General features: G+C 39.2%; 1 long non-coding RNA gene across 1 annotated transcript; it reads right to left on the reverse strand.

The window, feature by feature from the left end:
* Positions 1 to 3,841: 3,841 nt before the first annotated feature.
* LOC119008793 lies at positions 3,842 to 5,354 on the reverse strand. The gene is made up of 2 exons (XR_005071542.1): positions 4,846 to 5,354; positions 3,842 to 4,190 (listed from the first exon to the last, which is right to left on the reverse strand). It is a non-coding gene; the product is annotated as an uncharacterized LOC119008793 (long non-coding RNA).
* Positions 5,355 to 16,320: the final 10,966 nt, after the last annotated feature.

A 16,320-nucleotide genomic window follows, 5' to 3' on the forward strand; every position in this document is an offset into this window, starting at 1 on the left:
ATCTTAAAGTAACGTGAAAGGAATTTAATGGAACATTAGTGAACATTATTAACTTAGGATCCCACAACATGGAGAGGAATAAAATACACTACATGAAATTAGGGTTATTGGGTTATTTTTGCCTATCATATTTTTTTTTTATACCTTAATATCTTTACTTTTTATATGTTTGGTCCACAGACAACAGGTGTAAAAATTGTTTACAAAATGCCAACACATGTCAACACATACCCCTTGGCTATTAGTATCAACACACCAGTCTGTTACAGGAGTAAATAAAGCGCAAAGGCCACAGTGCTATTGAACCTCACTGTCACTTAACCATCTTAATACTAGAATCCATGAAAAAAAAAAAACTTGCCTCCACCTCCACCGTCATGAGGCCCTGCAGAGCTTTGCACTCCCCCGAGGAGTCACAGGTGAGGCAAGGTGAATCTGGGTCTGGACGACTTTCTGGTGCTCCTGAATGATGATCATATCTGCTGTTCGGCACACAAGCATAATTTGGTCCAACATGTATTTTTGATTTTTAAGCAATTCAGACTGGCACCTTGATCTGGAAAAGATTAGAGTCTCTGCCTTAAGGTCAGGGACGTTGCTGTGATACCTTCGTCTTCTTCATTTTCAGACTTAATTATCTAAATCGACTGGTATGTAATTTAGCTAACGATGGCTAGCTTTATAGGCAGGAAGATGAATATCTGAAAATGTTAAAAAGCTGTAGCTTAAGAGGGCTGAACAAGCTTAAAAAGGTGAAAAATGACAGAAAAGGCAGAAATATGTAGAGTAAGATGGCAGAAAGAGCTTAAAATGGCTGTACACGTGCTGGAGCAGCAGGAGAGCTGAAGATGACAATGTTCCCATAAGAATGAATGTGCAAATGCCTGCCAAACTTTGATGAATAACAGGAGAGATTGCTGAACACGGTGATGTCCTTTAAATTTCTGAAAAGAATATTTCAAGAAGATGAAAAAGGCAGAAAGATGAATATCTGAAGAGGTTGAAAAGCTGTAGAGTAAGAGGGATGAAAGAGCTTGAAAAGGTGAAAAATGGCTGGAAAGGCAGAAAAATTGTAGAGTAAGAGGGCAGAAAGAGCTTTAAAAAGGTGGAAAAAAGGTTGAAGAGGTGAAAGGATAAAGGCATAAAGAGCTTAAAATGGTTGCACACATGCTGGAGCAGGAGCAGAGCCAAAGATGAAAATGTCCCCATAAGGATGAATGGGAAAACGCCTGACAAACTCCTGCGACTTTTGAAAAAACTGTAATGGTTATGGCCAAAATATTTATATATTATAAAGTTGGAATGGTGTCTCTAGCTCGAAGTATGAAGGACAGGAAGAGGTGCAAAGACTTTGGAAGAGGATTTGAAGATTTTCCCATTTACTTCAGTGTTAAATTTTGTTTAGAAAAAGCCGAATTTCTAAAGAAGTTGAAAAGTTAAAAAGCAAAAAAGTACAAGGTTGGAATAGCTTAAAAAGTTGAACATTTTAATAGCTGAATGGCTTCTTTAGCTTAAAGTATGCAGAAGTTATAGCAGGATGAAATTTGAAAAATTCCCCATAAGGATGAATGGGAAAACGCCTCCCAAACGCCTCCGATTTGAAAGAAAACTGTAATGGTTGTAGCTGAAATATCTATATGGTGAGTGAGAGGAGGAGTTGCTGAACGCGGTCATGTTGTTTTTATTTCTGGAAAGTGAGAAATGAAGGCACAGAAGCGAGAGAGAGAGAAAAGGTACCGTCTGCTCTTCAGCAGAAATTTCGGCTCAAAATTAACATTGCGGCTTATGAAGGAACTGTTGGACTTCTTGTCACTCTCGGGCTTCTAAATCCAAAACCGTAAGCCCCACATCTGAAATGAGACCATCAGCTGAAAGCCCACAAGATTTCCTACATTTCTATGCATATATTGTCTATGTCAAGTAAAAGATGTGGGAACCAAATCGAGCTGAATAGAATTTTTCTCCCTTTTTTCCCAGCTGCTCTGCACTCTGGGCTGCGGCAGTTGGTGCGCGCGCACTCTAGCTGACGCAATACACACCCATTATAAAATCAGAAGAGGAGCTAAAACGGCTCAAGATTAAAACTGCGATGATTTCAAAACCGTACAAGATTTTAAAAAACTGAATACACCGGCAATAGTTCAAGGTTTTGTGTCACTTTTAAAGGTGGAATGGTGTCTCTAGCTCAAAGCATGAGGGAGAAGAAGAGGTTGAAAGTCGAGGAGTTTTGAAGAGGATTTGAAGCTTTTCCCATTTGCGGCAATGTTAAATTTTTTTTTGAAAAAGCTGAATTTCTGAAAAAGTTGAAAAGTTGAAAAGTTGAAAAGAACATAGCTGAAAGAGCTTAAAAAGCTGGACATTTTAATATTTGAATGGTTTCTATAGCTGAAGGTATGCTGAAGTTATAGCAGAATGAAATTTGAAAAAATCCCCATAAGGATGAATGGGAAAAATTTGGCAGAAAAAGCTGAATATTTCCAAAAGTATAAAAGATAGAAACAAGAAAAATACACGCCATCATGTCCCAAAAAAGCTGAACATTTTGATATTTGAATGGTTTGAATAGCTGAAGATTTGAAGGAGCAGAAGAGTGTTGAAATACGTACGGAAGCAGGCATAATAATAACTAGAAAAATTGTATTTCCTGCGAAAATACAGTGTGAATGCTGAAGGCTGAAACGCTCTTGGAAATCTGCTGAACGTCCTGGCGAAATGTTGAAAAAGTCGAAAAGCCGGAAAAGTTGCAAAGTTAAAGGCCGAAAGAGGTTAAAAAGTTGAACATATTGATAGTTGAACAGTTCCATAGCTGCACAGGAAGAGGAATGGTTGAAGCAGTTGAAATTACAGAAAGATGAATATTTTAAGAAGATGAAGAGACAGGAAGGTTGAAGACGGCTGAAAGAGTTTAAAAAGTGTAACAATTTCATAGCTGAACATGAAGTTGAATGTTTGAAGGTGTTGAAAAGGCAGGAAGATGAATATCTGAAAAGTTTGAAAAGCTGTAGCTTAAGAGGGCTGAACGAGCTTAAGAATGTGAAAAAAGATTGAAAAGGCCAAAAAGTTGCAGAGTAAGAGGGAAGAACGAGCTTAAAAAGGTGAGAAAGGGTTGAAAAGGTGAGAGGATAAAGGAATAAAGAGCTTAAAATGGTTGCACACATGCTGGAGCAGGAGCAGAGTCAAAGATGAAAATGTCCCCATAAGGATGAATGGGAAAACGCCTGACAAACTCCTGCTATCTTTGAAAAAACTGTAATGCTTATCGCAAAATATTTATATGATGAGTAACAGGAGACATTGCTGAACGATGTGATATCGTTTATATTTCTGTAAAGAATATTTTAAAAAGATGAAAAGGCAGAAAGTCCAATATCTGAGGTTGAAAAGCTGTAGAGTAAGAGGGGTGAAAGAGCTTAAAATGGGTGCACACGTGCTGGAGCAGCAGCAGAGCTGAAGATGACAATGCTCCCATGAGAATGAATGGGCAAACGCCTGCCAAACTGTGATGAATAACAGGAGAGATTACTGAACACGGTGATGTCCTTTAAATTTCTGTAAAGAATATTTTAATAAGATGAAAAAGGCAGAAAGATGAATATCTGAATAGGTTGAAAAGCTGTAGAGTAAGAGGGCTAAAAGAGCTTAAAAGAGTGGGAAGAAGCTAAAAAGCTAAAACATAACATATTATCTTTGTCTTTTGGCATTGGGTTAGTGTAACATGTATTACCCTTTAATAAGAGAATAGGATTTAGATTGAATAGGCTAGATGGATCAGAAGCTCTAAGGTCGACTACGGAGCCCAGGATCGACCAACCGACTGCTCAGGAACGACACAAACACAGTGTTCTCTTTAAGAAACAAAAGATGCTTCCCTTTTTATTGCAGATGGGAAGAAACACATTAATAACACATTTATAACAACTCCTACCCGGGTAAGCATGAAAAATAAAAAATAAAATAAAATACTGCAGCTGCTTTAATTTCTAGTGTTCAGTTCAGTTAGCACCGCATAGGTGAAATATCAGTTCCACCTCACTGGGGTATGGGTGGTGTGTGTATTGGTGCAAAAAAAGGATCCAGGTTCCACGACGTCGGTATCTAAGCGTCTACCGGGGTCTAGCTCGCCATCAACTTCAACTGGCTCCAACCTCCAGGTCCGTATCTCAATGGAATCCAACGAAAAAAAACCTGACCTACGATAAGTAGGATCAGAGCATTCATTGTCAATCTCTAAACTCTCAATGATTTATACGAGATAAATCATGTTAAATCTGCATAAACCATTTCAATGGAAAATAATTATTCTCTTCACTGAATTACTGTTTTTTACTGAAATACTGTTGCAATATAACCTCACAATTTACAGTCACAAAATAAACAACATTCAAATAATCATATTATGATACTCAAGTTAATGAAATAACCTCTCAAAACAATATGAAAACATTTTGTGCTTTTTACAGGATAATATTCACACAACCATCATTAACCATTAAGAAAATAAAACATATAATTGTGCACAGTTGTTAACTTGTGGCTAAATGTGCTTTAACTTCAGAAATAAAGTGCTAAACACACCCAGAATATAGCTCCATGTGCATGGAAAGAGAGTAAACAAGAGAAAATAACGTTACATATGCACCTTTAAAATGTCGGACAAATGCTACAGCATTTGTGTATCTGGTGTGTCTGCCTTGAGGCTAATTAGCACAGGGAGCTAGCGCTCCGACATTAGCTCGTCTGCTAACGTTAGCTCGTTATCGCTATTAGCATTAGCTCGTTATCGCTAACGATTAGCTCGTCCCGCTATTAGCATTAGCGATTTAGCATTTCGAGTCGGTTGCTCACCGATGCTTTCTCCTCCCGAGCGGCTCCTCCAGCTGCACTCACGCAGGTCCTTGTCGTCCGGGGGATCTTCTCCAGCAGTTTTCTCCGTGTTTTGTCCGTGTTTTGTCCGTGTTTTATCATCCAAAGTGTGTTTTTCCTGCAACTCGAGCTCAATGTGGCTTCCTCTCTTCCTTCTAGCAGCTTCAAGAGGAAGTGAACCTGCTCCGATCGGGTCAGTGGGTGGGAGCTTCTCCTCCGATTGGATGAGAAGTCCGTCTTCCGATCAGCTCTTTCAACTAAAACTCCACATAACTTTTTTTATCATGGTTCTGTTCTTCTTTTTAAGTGAACATCGGTATTTTAATTATTAACAAAACATTCTATTTAATGAATTGATTTTTCCACTATGAATTTCACTGTTTTTAATTCAACCATCCTGGTTTTATACATATAATGAACTAATTTACTGATTTTAACTCATTTGTCTCGGTTTTTTAATACACAATGAAATATTTTTAATATACATTTTTAACCTGGGTTACATTAGACATTCACATTTTTGAGTGGAGGGGAAAGATCCATAGACTTGGCAGGTAGTGATGCACAGTCAGGGCTTCTGTGGTTCAGCACCACGGACAGCGGTGAGAAAGAGAGACCACAAGCATGCCCCAAAACAATTAAAACAAGGTGAGGGTGATCCGCTGTGTGATAGCGGAGTGGAGAGTCAACAGCTGGATTTTGCAGACACGGTCAATATTAGTAGATGTATAGGCAAACAAAAAAACAACAACCACGACCATTATTCATTTTTTTTAATTACATTTGTGAGAAGTTATTATAATGAGGATTTTCACTTCCCCACAAACATGATAAATCCCTCCAAATAGTTATTACATTAGTGGGAAATCACATGTTACATTTGAAGTAGGCAGCGGCCATTACCTTTGTGGAAAATGTATTAAATTTGTGGGTTTATTACATTAAATGCTGGCTGCAAGGTTGAATGGTCTTAAAAAGCTGAAGATTTGTGAAGCCAAACGGTTTTTTTAAATGTCCCCATAAGGATGAATGGGAAAACGCCTGCTAAAGATGAAAATGTCCCCATAAGGATGAATGGGGAAACACCTGACAAACTCCTGCAATCTTTGAAAAAATTGTAATGGTTATGGTCAAAATATTTATTTAATGAGTAACAGGAGACGTTAAACGAAGTGATGTTGTTTATATTTCTGGAAAGAATATTTTAAAAAGATCAAAAGGCAGAAAGTCCAATATCTGAAGAGGTTGAAAAGCTGTAGCTTAAGAGGGCAGAACGAGCTTAAAAAGGTGAAAAAAGACTGGAAAGGCAGAAAGATTGTAGAGTAAGAGGGCAGAAAGAGCTTAAAAAGGTGGAAAAAAGGTTGAAGAGGTGAAAGGATAAAGGCATAAAGAGCTTAAAATGTTTGCACACATGCTGGAGCAGGAGCAGAGCCAAAGATGAAAATGTCCCCATAAGGATGAATGGGAAAACGCCTGACAAACTCCTGCGACTTTTGAAAAAACTGTAATGGTTATGGCCAAAATATTTATATATTATAAAGTTGGAATGGTGTCTCTAGCTCGAAGTATGAAGGACAGGAAGAGGTGCAAAGACTTTGGAAGAGGATTTGAAGATTTTCCCATTTACTTCAGTGTTAAATTTTGTTTAGAAAAAGCCGAATTTCTAAAGAAGTTGAAAAGTTAAAAAGCAAAAAAGTACAAGGTTGGAATAGCTTAAAAAGTTGAACATTTTAATAGCTGAATGGCTTCTTTAGCTTAAAGTATGCAGAAGTTATAGCAGGATGAAATTTGAAAAATTCCCCATAAGGATGAATGGGAAAACGCCTCCCAAACGCCTCCGATTTGAAAGAAAACTGTAATGGTTGTAGCTGAAATATCTATATGGTGAGTGAGAGGAGGAGTTGCTGAACGCGGTCATGTTGTTTTTATTTCTGGAAAGTGAGAAATGAAGGCACAGAAGCGAGAGAGAGAAAAGGTACCGTCTGCTCTTCAGCAGAAATTTTGGCTCAAAATTAACATTGCGGCTTATGGAGGAACTGTTGGACTTCTTGTCGCTCTCGGGCTTCTAGATCCAAAACCGTAAGTCCCACATCTGAAATAAGACCATCAGATGAAAGCCCACAAGATTTCCTACATTTCTATGCATATATTGTCTATGTCAAGTAAAAGATGTGGGAACCAAATCGAGCTGAAGAGAATTTTTCTCCCTTTTTTCCCAGCTGTTCTACACTCTGGGCTGCGGCAGTTGGTGCGCGCTCACTCTAGCTGACGCAATACACACCCATTATAAAATGAGAAGAGGAGCTAAAAATCCTTCAAACTCAAACTGCGATGATTTCAAAACCATACAAGATTTTAAAAAACTGAATACAGTGCAAATAGTTCAAGGCGTTGTGAGTATTTTAAAGTTTGAATGGTGTCTCTAGCTCAAGGTATGAGGGAGAAGAAGAGGTTGAAAGTCGAGGAGTTTTGAAGAGGATTTGAAGCTTTTCCCATTTGTGGCAATGTTAATTTTTTTTAAACAAAGCTTAATATTTGAAAAAGTTGAAAGGTTGAAAAGTTGAAAAGCACAAGGTTGAAAGAGCTTAAAAAGCTGAACATTTTCATGTTTGAATGGTTTCTATAGCTGAAGGTATGCTGAAGTTATAGCAGAATGAATTTTGAAAAAATCCCCATAAGGATGAATGGGAAAAATTTAGCAGAAAAAGCTGAATATTAGCAAAAGTATAAAAGGTAGAAAAAAGAAAAATAGACGCCATCATGTCCTAAAAAAGCTGAACATTTTGATGGTTGAATGGTTTCTGTAGCACAAAGTTTGTAGAAGGAGAAGCGAGCCAAAAAACGTACGGAAGAATAATAATAAATTCCAGAAGAACAATAGTGTGAATGCCTTCAGCATTCACACTAATAATAAATTCCAGAAGAACAATAGTGTGAATGCCTTCAGCATTCACACTAATAAATTCCAGAAGAACAATAGTGTGAATGCCTTCAGCATTCACACTAATAACTAGAAAAATTGTATTTCCTGCGAAAATACAGTGTGAATGCTGAAGGCTGAACCGCTCTTGAAAATCTGCTGAACGTCCTGGCGAAAAGTTGAAAAAGTCGAAAAGCTGGAAAAGTTGCAAAGTTAAAGGCCGAAAGAGCTTAAAAAGTTGAACATATTGATAGTTGAACAGGAAGCGGAATGGTTGAAGGAGTTGAAATGACAGAGAGATTAATATTTTAAGAAGATGAATAGACAGAAAAGTTGAAGAGGGCTGAAAGAGTTTTAAAAATGTAACATTTTCACAGCTGAACATGAAGTTGAATGTTTGAAGGAGTTGAAAAGGCAGGAAGATGAATATCTGAAAAGGCTGAAAATCTGTTGATAAAGAGGGTTGAACGAGCTTAAAAAGGTGAAAAAAGACTGGAAAGGCCAAAAAGTTGTAGAGTAAGAGGGCAGAAAGAGCTTTAAAAAGGTGAGAAAGGGTTGAAAAGGTGAAAGGATGAAGGAATAAAGAGCTTAAAATGGTTGAACAGTTCCATAGCTGAACAGGAAGCGGAATGGTTGAAGGAGTTGAAAAGGCAGAAAGATGAATATTTTAAGAAGATGAAGAGACAGAAAAGTTGAAGAGGGCTCAGAGAGTTTAAAAAGTGTAACATTTTCATAGCTGAATATGAAGTTGAATGTTTGAAGGAGCTGAAAAGGCAGGAAGATGAATATCTGAAAAGGTTAAAAAGCTGTGGCCTAAGAGGGCTGAAAACGCTTTAAAATTGAAAAAATACTGGAAAGGCAGAAAAGTTGTAGAGTAAGAGGGCAGAAAGAGCTTAAAAAGGTGGAAAAAGGCAGAAGAGGTGAAAGAAGATAGATAGATAGATAGATAGATAGATAGATACTTTATTGATCCCGGAGGAAATTCAAGCATCCAGTAGCAATAACAAACATTGAACATACATTGAACATACATGCAATATCAAAAAAACAGTAGAAATAAAAAATATGGAATAAGAAATGTTATAACAATGTTTTGAACAACTGTATAAAAATATAAAGTGATATTAAAAATATAAAGTGACGGTAGAGGTAAAGAGTATTAAGGGGACAGGGGACGGTGTACAATTAAATTAAATTGGGCTATAAAAGATGAGTGCTTTTGAGTGCATTTGTCCATTGTCTATTGTGCTTCCTAACATCACTGCGAGCTGTTGTACAGTCTGATGGCCAGTGGGACGAAAGAGTTATTGTGTCTGTTGGTGGAGCAGGATTGAGACAGTAGTCTGCCACTGAACACGCTCCTCTGCCTGCTGAAGGTGTTGTGCAGAGGGTGGTGGGTGTTGTCCAGTATGGACAGCAGTTTGTCCAGGGTCCTTCTCTCTGCCACAGTCACCAGAGAGTCCAGCTCTGTGCCCACCACTGAGCCAGCTCTCCTCACCAGTCTGTCCAGTCGGGCAGCGTCCCTCTTCTTGCTGCTTCCTCCCCAGCAAACCACAGCGTAGAAGAGGACGCTGGCCACCACAGACTGGTAAAACATCTGCAGCAGTTTTTTGCATATGTTGAAGGACCCCAGCCTTCTCAGGAAGTACAGACGGCTCTGTCCTTTCCTGTGTACAGCGTCCATGTTTGCTGTCCAGTCCAACCTGTCATCCAGCTGCAGCCCCAGATATTTGTAGGTCCTGACCACCTCCACATCGACCCCCTGGATGGACACAGGTTGGAGCTGTGGTTTCTTCCTCCTGAAGTCCACAACCATCTCCTTGGTCTTGGAGGTGTTCAGCTGTAGGCGGTTGGACCTGCACCACTCCACAAAGCCCTCAATCAGGCTCCTGTACTCCCCCTCCTGTCCATCCTTGATACAGCCCACTATTGCAGTGTCATCTGAGTATTTCTGCATGTGGCAGAGCTCCGAGTTGTACTGGAAGTCAGATGTGTACAAGGTGAAGAGGACGGGAGAGAGCACAGTCCCCTGTGGTGCTCCGGTGCTGCTAACCAATGTGTCTGACATGCAGTCTTTCAGTCTGACGTACTGCGGCCTCTCTGTGAGGTAGTCTGTAATCCATCTCACCAGGTGTGAATCCACATTCATCCCTGTCAGCTTGTCTCTAAGCAGGAGGGGCTGGATGGTGTTGAAGGTGCTGGAAAAATCAAAGAACATGATTCTCACAGCACCGCTCTCCTTGTCCAGATGAGAGTGTGCCCTGTGAAGCAGATAGAGGATGGCATCCTCCACGCCCAGGCATAAAGAGCTTAAAATGGTTCCACACATGCTGGAGCAGGAGCAGATCCAAAGATGAAAATGTCCCCATAAGGATGAATGGGAAAACGTCTGACAAACTCCTGCAATCTTTGAAAAAACTGTAATGGTTATGGCCAAAATATGTAAGTATGAAGGACAGGAAGAGGTCTGAAAGAAGGTCTGAAAGGTCTGAAGGTCTGAAGGTCTGAAAGAACTCAAAAAGATGAAAAATGTCTGAAAAGTTTAGAGGTGAAAGGCTAAAAGAGCTTAAAAGGGTGAACATTTTGATAGCTGAACATAAAATTGAATGTTTTAAAGAGTTCAAAAGGCAGAAAGATGAATATCTGAAAAAGCTGAGAAGGCCGAGAAGCTCTGGAGTAAGGGGGGTGAAAGAGCCTAAAAAGGTGAAAAAACAGTGAAAAGTTATAGAGTAAGAGATCAGAAAGAGCGTAAAAAGGTGAAAAAAGACAGAAAACGTGAAAATTTAAATGCAGAGAGGGCTTAAAATGGCTGCCCACATGCTGCAGGAGGAGCAGAGCCAAAGTCGAATATGTCCCCATAAGGAATGAATGGGAAAACGCCTCCCAAACTGATGCCATTTTAGAAAAAACTATGATAGTTATCACCAAAATATTGGTATGTGGAGTTACAGGAGGAGTTGCTGAATGCGGCCATGTTATTTATATTTATAGACAGTGCGAAATGAGGGCACAAGGAGTTGGAATGACAGAAAGATGAATATTTTAAAAAGATGAAGAGACAGAAAAGTTGAAGAGGGCTGAAAGAGTTTAAAAAATGTAACATTTTCATAGCTGAACATGAAGTTGAATGTTTGAAAGAGTTGAAAAGGCAGGAAGATGAATATCTGAAAAGGTTGAAAAGCTGTAGCTAAAAAGGGCTGAATGAGCTTAAAAATGTGAAAAAAGACTGAAAAGGCCCAGATAATTCAAAAACCGTAAATCCGACCGAAAAAGTGGACACATTGTGAGAGAGAAGACAAGTGTGGCTACAACTCTGGAAAATATCACTGTTTTTGAGCATAATTTGTGGCCGGGATCGTTACGGAAAGACAAAATTTCAGAGTTTTTTTTTAGTCTCTCTCACTCTGTCAGTTGGTCTCCTGCACTCTGCTGCGCGAACGTTCCACCATACACGCTCATTAAAAACCCTGAATTATTCCAAAATTACTCACCACCGTTAAAGGGTCAGAGTTGAAAAACTATACATCGTAGGAAAAAAGTTCAAATACAAATTAAATAGAAGAGACTTGTGCCTACATTTTAAAGTTTGAATGGTGTTTCTAGGTGAATGTATGCCAGAGCAGGAGATGTTTGAAAAACGTTGCAGATTTGCAACGTTTTTGACCTCGTCCCATTCATTCCTTATGGGAAATTTTTCACAGTTTTTTTTATTTGATATTTTGGAAATCATACCAAATCAGATCGCGCCGCACATTTTGATATATTTTTTGTTTGGAAAAGAGGATGAATAATAACAAGAAGAGGCGCAAGGTGTGAGGCACAGTCCACTATGGACACCTATAGCTCTGCTATAGAGGTTTCCATAGTGGGCTGGCGAGCACAGCCCAATAAATAAGGCCTTTCAGATTGATACCACAACAATTCAGATACGGCATCTGCAAGTAATATAACAAAACAAAATATAATGTAAAATATCTAACAAAAACATTACGAAAGTGATAAATTTACCAGTATGATTATAAAGGCTGGCTTTTTTTTGATGAACACCAAGAAACATTTGTTCAATGGATCTCAGAAGGCTATGTTGGTCTTCACATCTGGTACCTGCAGAATCTTAAAAAACAACAATATAAATAAACAATTCAGACATCTTCTAGGCTAAACATATAAAGAGTTTCAAGCTTAAATTTATTTAGAGCCCAAAATCACTACAGTACTTCCATAAAATACTGTACCATCAGTAGCCCACTGAAGCCCACATAAAGCCACATTTCATGCCATTTATGCAAACCAAAATTACTGCTCTGCCAGCTGATTCTGTGATGTTTGTAGGGTCGCATGTGCATAACTGGACACGTCTCACTGTAGGCATACAATAGGCAATAGGCAATAGGCTCACTACACCCAAAGCACCTAACAGAAACCACTATTCCTTCATACACATTCACATCATGGTGGTAAGCTACATCTGTAGCCACAAATTAAACATCTTGCTTGACCGGTGTGTATCTGCCATCTTCTTTTGCACAGCACAGCGTTGGCTCAATTGGCTTGTAAACTCCCTAAATGCAGGACTCCCAGTTATGGAGTGTGAGTTTGGTGTGTATATGTATGTCACAATCCATACAGAGCCACTCCTCTGGCATGCAGTCTCTGCAGCGAATAATGGCATGAGATCTGCAGTGGCTGCAGTTCTTCTCTGGAACACTGTTGCAGGACAGCAAACAGTTGAGGCGATGGCGCCTTGCTTTCTGCCACTCATCTCGGGCTGCAGATTGGCGTAAGCACCACGATGTGGACATCTGCTGTGGTCAGAATGTCCTGCAGTTTCTGCATCTCACAGTCTGAAAGACAAGTAAAATAAAATAATAATTGTTTTCATGCATTTTGCTAAATTACTTAATTACAGTAAGGTAAATACCAAATAACTGTTGAGAGCTATTAGATTAGGGTCACTGGGAGGACCTCCTCAGCTGACTCAGAAGGAGAACAGTTGTCACTTGCAACCATTGAAAAGATAGGGAGTAAATAGAAAAAGGTTTTTATCTGTTACACACATATATACAGTGTAGAGCGACTTAAGGCATCAGTACAGACATTTTACACATAAATGCATGTTTTTTACATTCAATCTAATATCAAACAAGTTCATTCAATGATTTTTGAGTCTATCACACACTTATTAAACTCCTTTCATTTTGCATTAATGCGGATATTGCAAAGCTTGTGTCTGTGGTGACATTCCTGCACTACTTCCCTGTGTTTCAGGTCAACCACACTTTACAATCTGTACTGTCTGACAATTCCATGACTCTCAAAAAGTTTTGCCATTGTGTTCTTTTTTTTTGGGGGGGGGGACACATAATCATAATCATAACACATAATCTGTGTGTGTTCAAGTGCATTTAATTTACTGCCACAAAAGGGACACAAAACATATGAACATGAATTTGGTATAAAATGGTTGTAATTAGTTAAATAAGACTCTTGAGATGGTTAATCAGAAATAATCTTGGAAGACATGGATTACCTGTAGCTGAAGCACATCTTTGTGTCTCCCCACTTCTGCTTCTTTTTATCAGTGGACGTCCTTCAGCATCTCTCTCGGTCCACCGGACATGAAATTTGCCTTTGGCTGATCTTGGCTTCTTGTGGGTGGATGGTGGAATCTTGGGTTCATTAGCCTTGCATGACAGACAGTGAGCAATGAATGATAACAATGGAATATAGCAAATTCTCCAGCAGTTTACAAATTTAAATTTCTAATTCCCACATCTGTCAGTATCATCCCCAATACTGCAAGCTTGTTTCAAATAAACACTCACTTTGACTTGAGCCAGAAGCATGTCTGCAAGGAATAGAGCATCCTCTGCTTTCCCTGTGTCTTGCTGAGCAGCCATTTCAGCACTATATTGGTAAGGAAGGAAGGAAGGCATAGTCAGACAAAAATAAAGAATGACAGAGGGTGTAAAGAGTTTACAGACACTTTCAAGCTCAGGAAAAACAAAAGGACAGAGTGTTTTGGACAGTCAGAGAGAGTGAGGTCAAAGAAAGATTGAATTTAAAAAAAAAAAAAAAAACAGAACAACAATACTTACTTCAAGACAGCAGAGATTCCAGAAATTAAGTGTGTGTGTGTGTTACAGAGAGAGAGAGAGAGAGAGAGAGAGAGAGAGAGAGAGAGAGAGAGAGAGAGAGAGAGAGAGAGAGAGAGAGAGAGAGAGAGAGAGAGAGAGAGAGAGAGAGAGAGAGAGAGAGAGAGAGAGAGAGAGAGAGAGAGAGAAGCAGTAAGAGGACAGTGTTGAAGTGGGCCATTGTTTTTTTAATGAAGGGGTATACAGTAGAGGAGTTTGTGTAGGTAAAAGGGATGTGGTGGGAAATGACAAGCTGTTGGACAAAGCAGAAAACAACATGGTCATACAGAACTGTAATAAAATGCAAAGAATTTGCTAATGTACTATTCAACATGTAAACTGCATGAATGTTAAGGGGATTAAGGGCAGTTGTTTGGACAAGAGAGATCTACTAAACTGAGACGAATTGAATTCATCATTAATATGCAGTCACTATAAAATAGTCACCTATTTTGATTGGGTAATTTGCCAACTGTCAAACAGAGGGACGCACACGTAGACTATCCATCCATCATCTGTACACATTATATGTACGCCGCTTAATCCTCTGCAGGGTCGCGGGGGGGCTGGAGCCTATCCCAGCTGACTTAGGGCGAAGGCAGGGGACACCCTGGACAGGTCGCCAGTCTATCGCAGGCCTACACATAGAGACGAACAACCACACTCTCATTCACACCTACGGACAATTTAGAATAATCAATTAACCTCAGTATGTTTTTGGACTGTGGGAGGAAGCCGGAGTACCCGGTGAAAACCCACGCTTGCACAGGGAGAACATACAAACTCCACACAGAAAGAGCCCAGGCGTTCCAACCGGGACGCGAACCGGCGATCTTCTAGCTGTGAGGCAGCAGTGCTAGCCACTGGGCCACTGTGCAGCCCCACACGTAGACTAAAAAAATAAAAAATAAAATAAGTTAGCAATATAGCATATTACTATCGTGGATGTATGTTAAAATAATTCTGTGATAATTTAGAACTGGAGGAAGGAGATAGATAGATAGATAGATAGATAGATAGATAGATAGATAGATAGATAGATAGATAGATAGATAGATAGATAGATAGATAGATAGATAGATAGATAGATAGATAGATAGATAGATAGATAGATAGATAGATACTTTATTGATCCCGGAGGAAATTCAAGAAAGAGATCGGAATCAGCTCAAGGTTCAAACAAGGTTTTAATCTTGTACAAGAGGAGCATTCACAGAGCAACATGCAGGTCTGTTAGAAAGTGAAGACTCAAGATGTGAAGAGAAAAGCATGGTATTTATCCCTCTCTGTGGGTGTGTATTTTCACTATGATAGTTCCTAATTTATGACCTGCACTTAAAGGGATACATCACAGAAAAGGAAGTGATAAGCTCCAGTGGTCACTCAACACCAGACATAGGTAATAAAACGACCTAAAACAAGCTCACAGGTTACAGGTCATGTTAAACAACTCCATTGAACATTCCTGTGTAAGACTCAGCTCAGTTCACATCTCTGTTTTAAGTACAAAATTTCTATCACAATGTATATAAATATAGATCCATGATTACTACTCAACTTCACCCTTTCAGTTAGCTGTAAAGCTAAATACTAAAAGAGCAAACTCCATAGCATAACGATGTTCACTAATTGAGTCTAGCATCAATACATTTCTGCTCTCTAATGTTACGCTAAATTAGTAGTTACACTCACAGGGAACCTCAAATATTTAAAACCAAAACCAATTATCAAAAAGTAAAATATATATTAGCCATGTTTCATTAGCTTACCAATATAGCAATATATTGTATTGCCACAACAGCACTGACCGGTCTGTAATAGATGCTGATGTTCATCATGTTGATCAACATATTACGGACATATTACAGATGGGTCAGTGCTGTTGTACCATGGATGTATATTATTGTAGATCACTACTCAACTTAACCCTTTCAGTTAGCTGTAAAGCTAAAAGAGCGAACTCCGTAGCATAACGATATTCCCTAATTGAATCTAACATTAATACATTTCAGCTCTCTAATGTTACGCTAAATTAGTAGTTAACATGACAACACTCACATGCAACCTCACATATTTAAAACAAAAGCCAGTAATCAAAAATCAAATATATATTAGCCATGTTTCATTAGCTTACCTGACAAGGCAGAAATTTGGGATACTGTATGATTCTTTTTCTCTATCCTGTCATGTCATGTCATTGTCCGTAACCGCTTATCCCTTTCCATGGGGTCACGGGGTGTTGCTGCTGGAGCCAATCCCAGCCTTGTCTCAGGGCGAGGGCAGGGTACTCCCTGAACAAGTCGCCAGCTCATCGCAGGGCCCTCACTGATGAGCAGTGTGGGACTGCAGTCAAGCCACCCTCCACTCCAAAATCCCTGGTCAACCTAGCTGCCACTTAATTTG

Source organism: Acanthopagrus latus, chromosome 19 (assembly GCF_904848185.1).
Source record: "Acanthopagrus latus isolate v.2019 chromosome 19, fAcaLat1.1, whole genome shotgun sequence".
Classification (NCBI taxonomy): Eukaryota; Metazoa; Chordata; class Actinopteri; order Spariformes; family Sparidae; genus Acanthopagrus; species Acanthopagrus latus.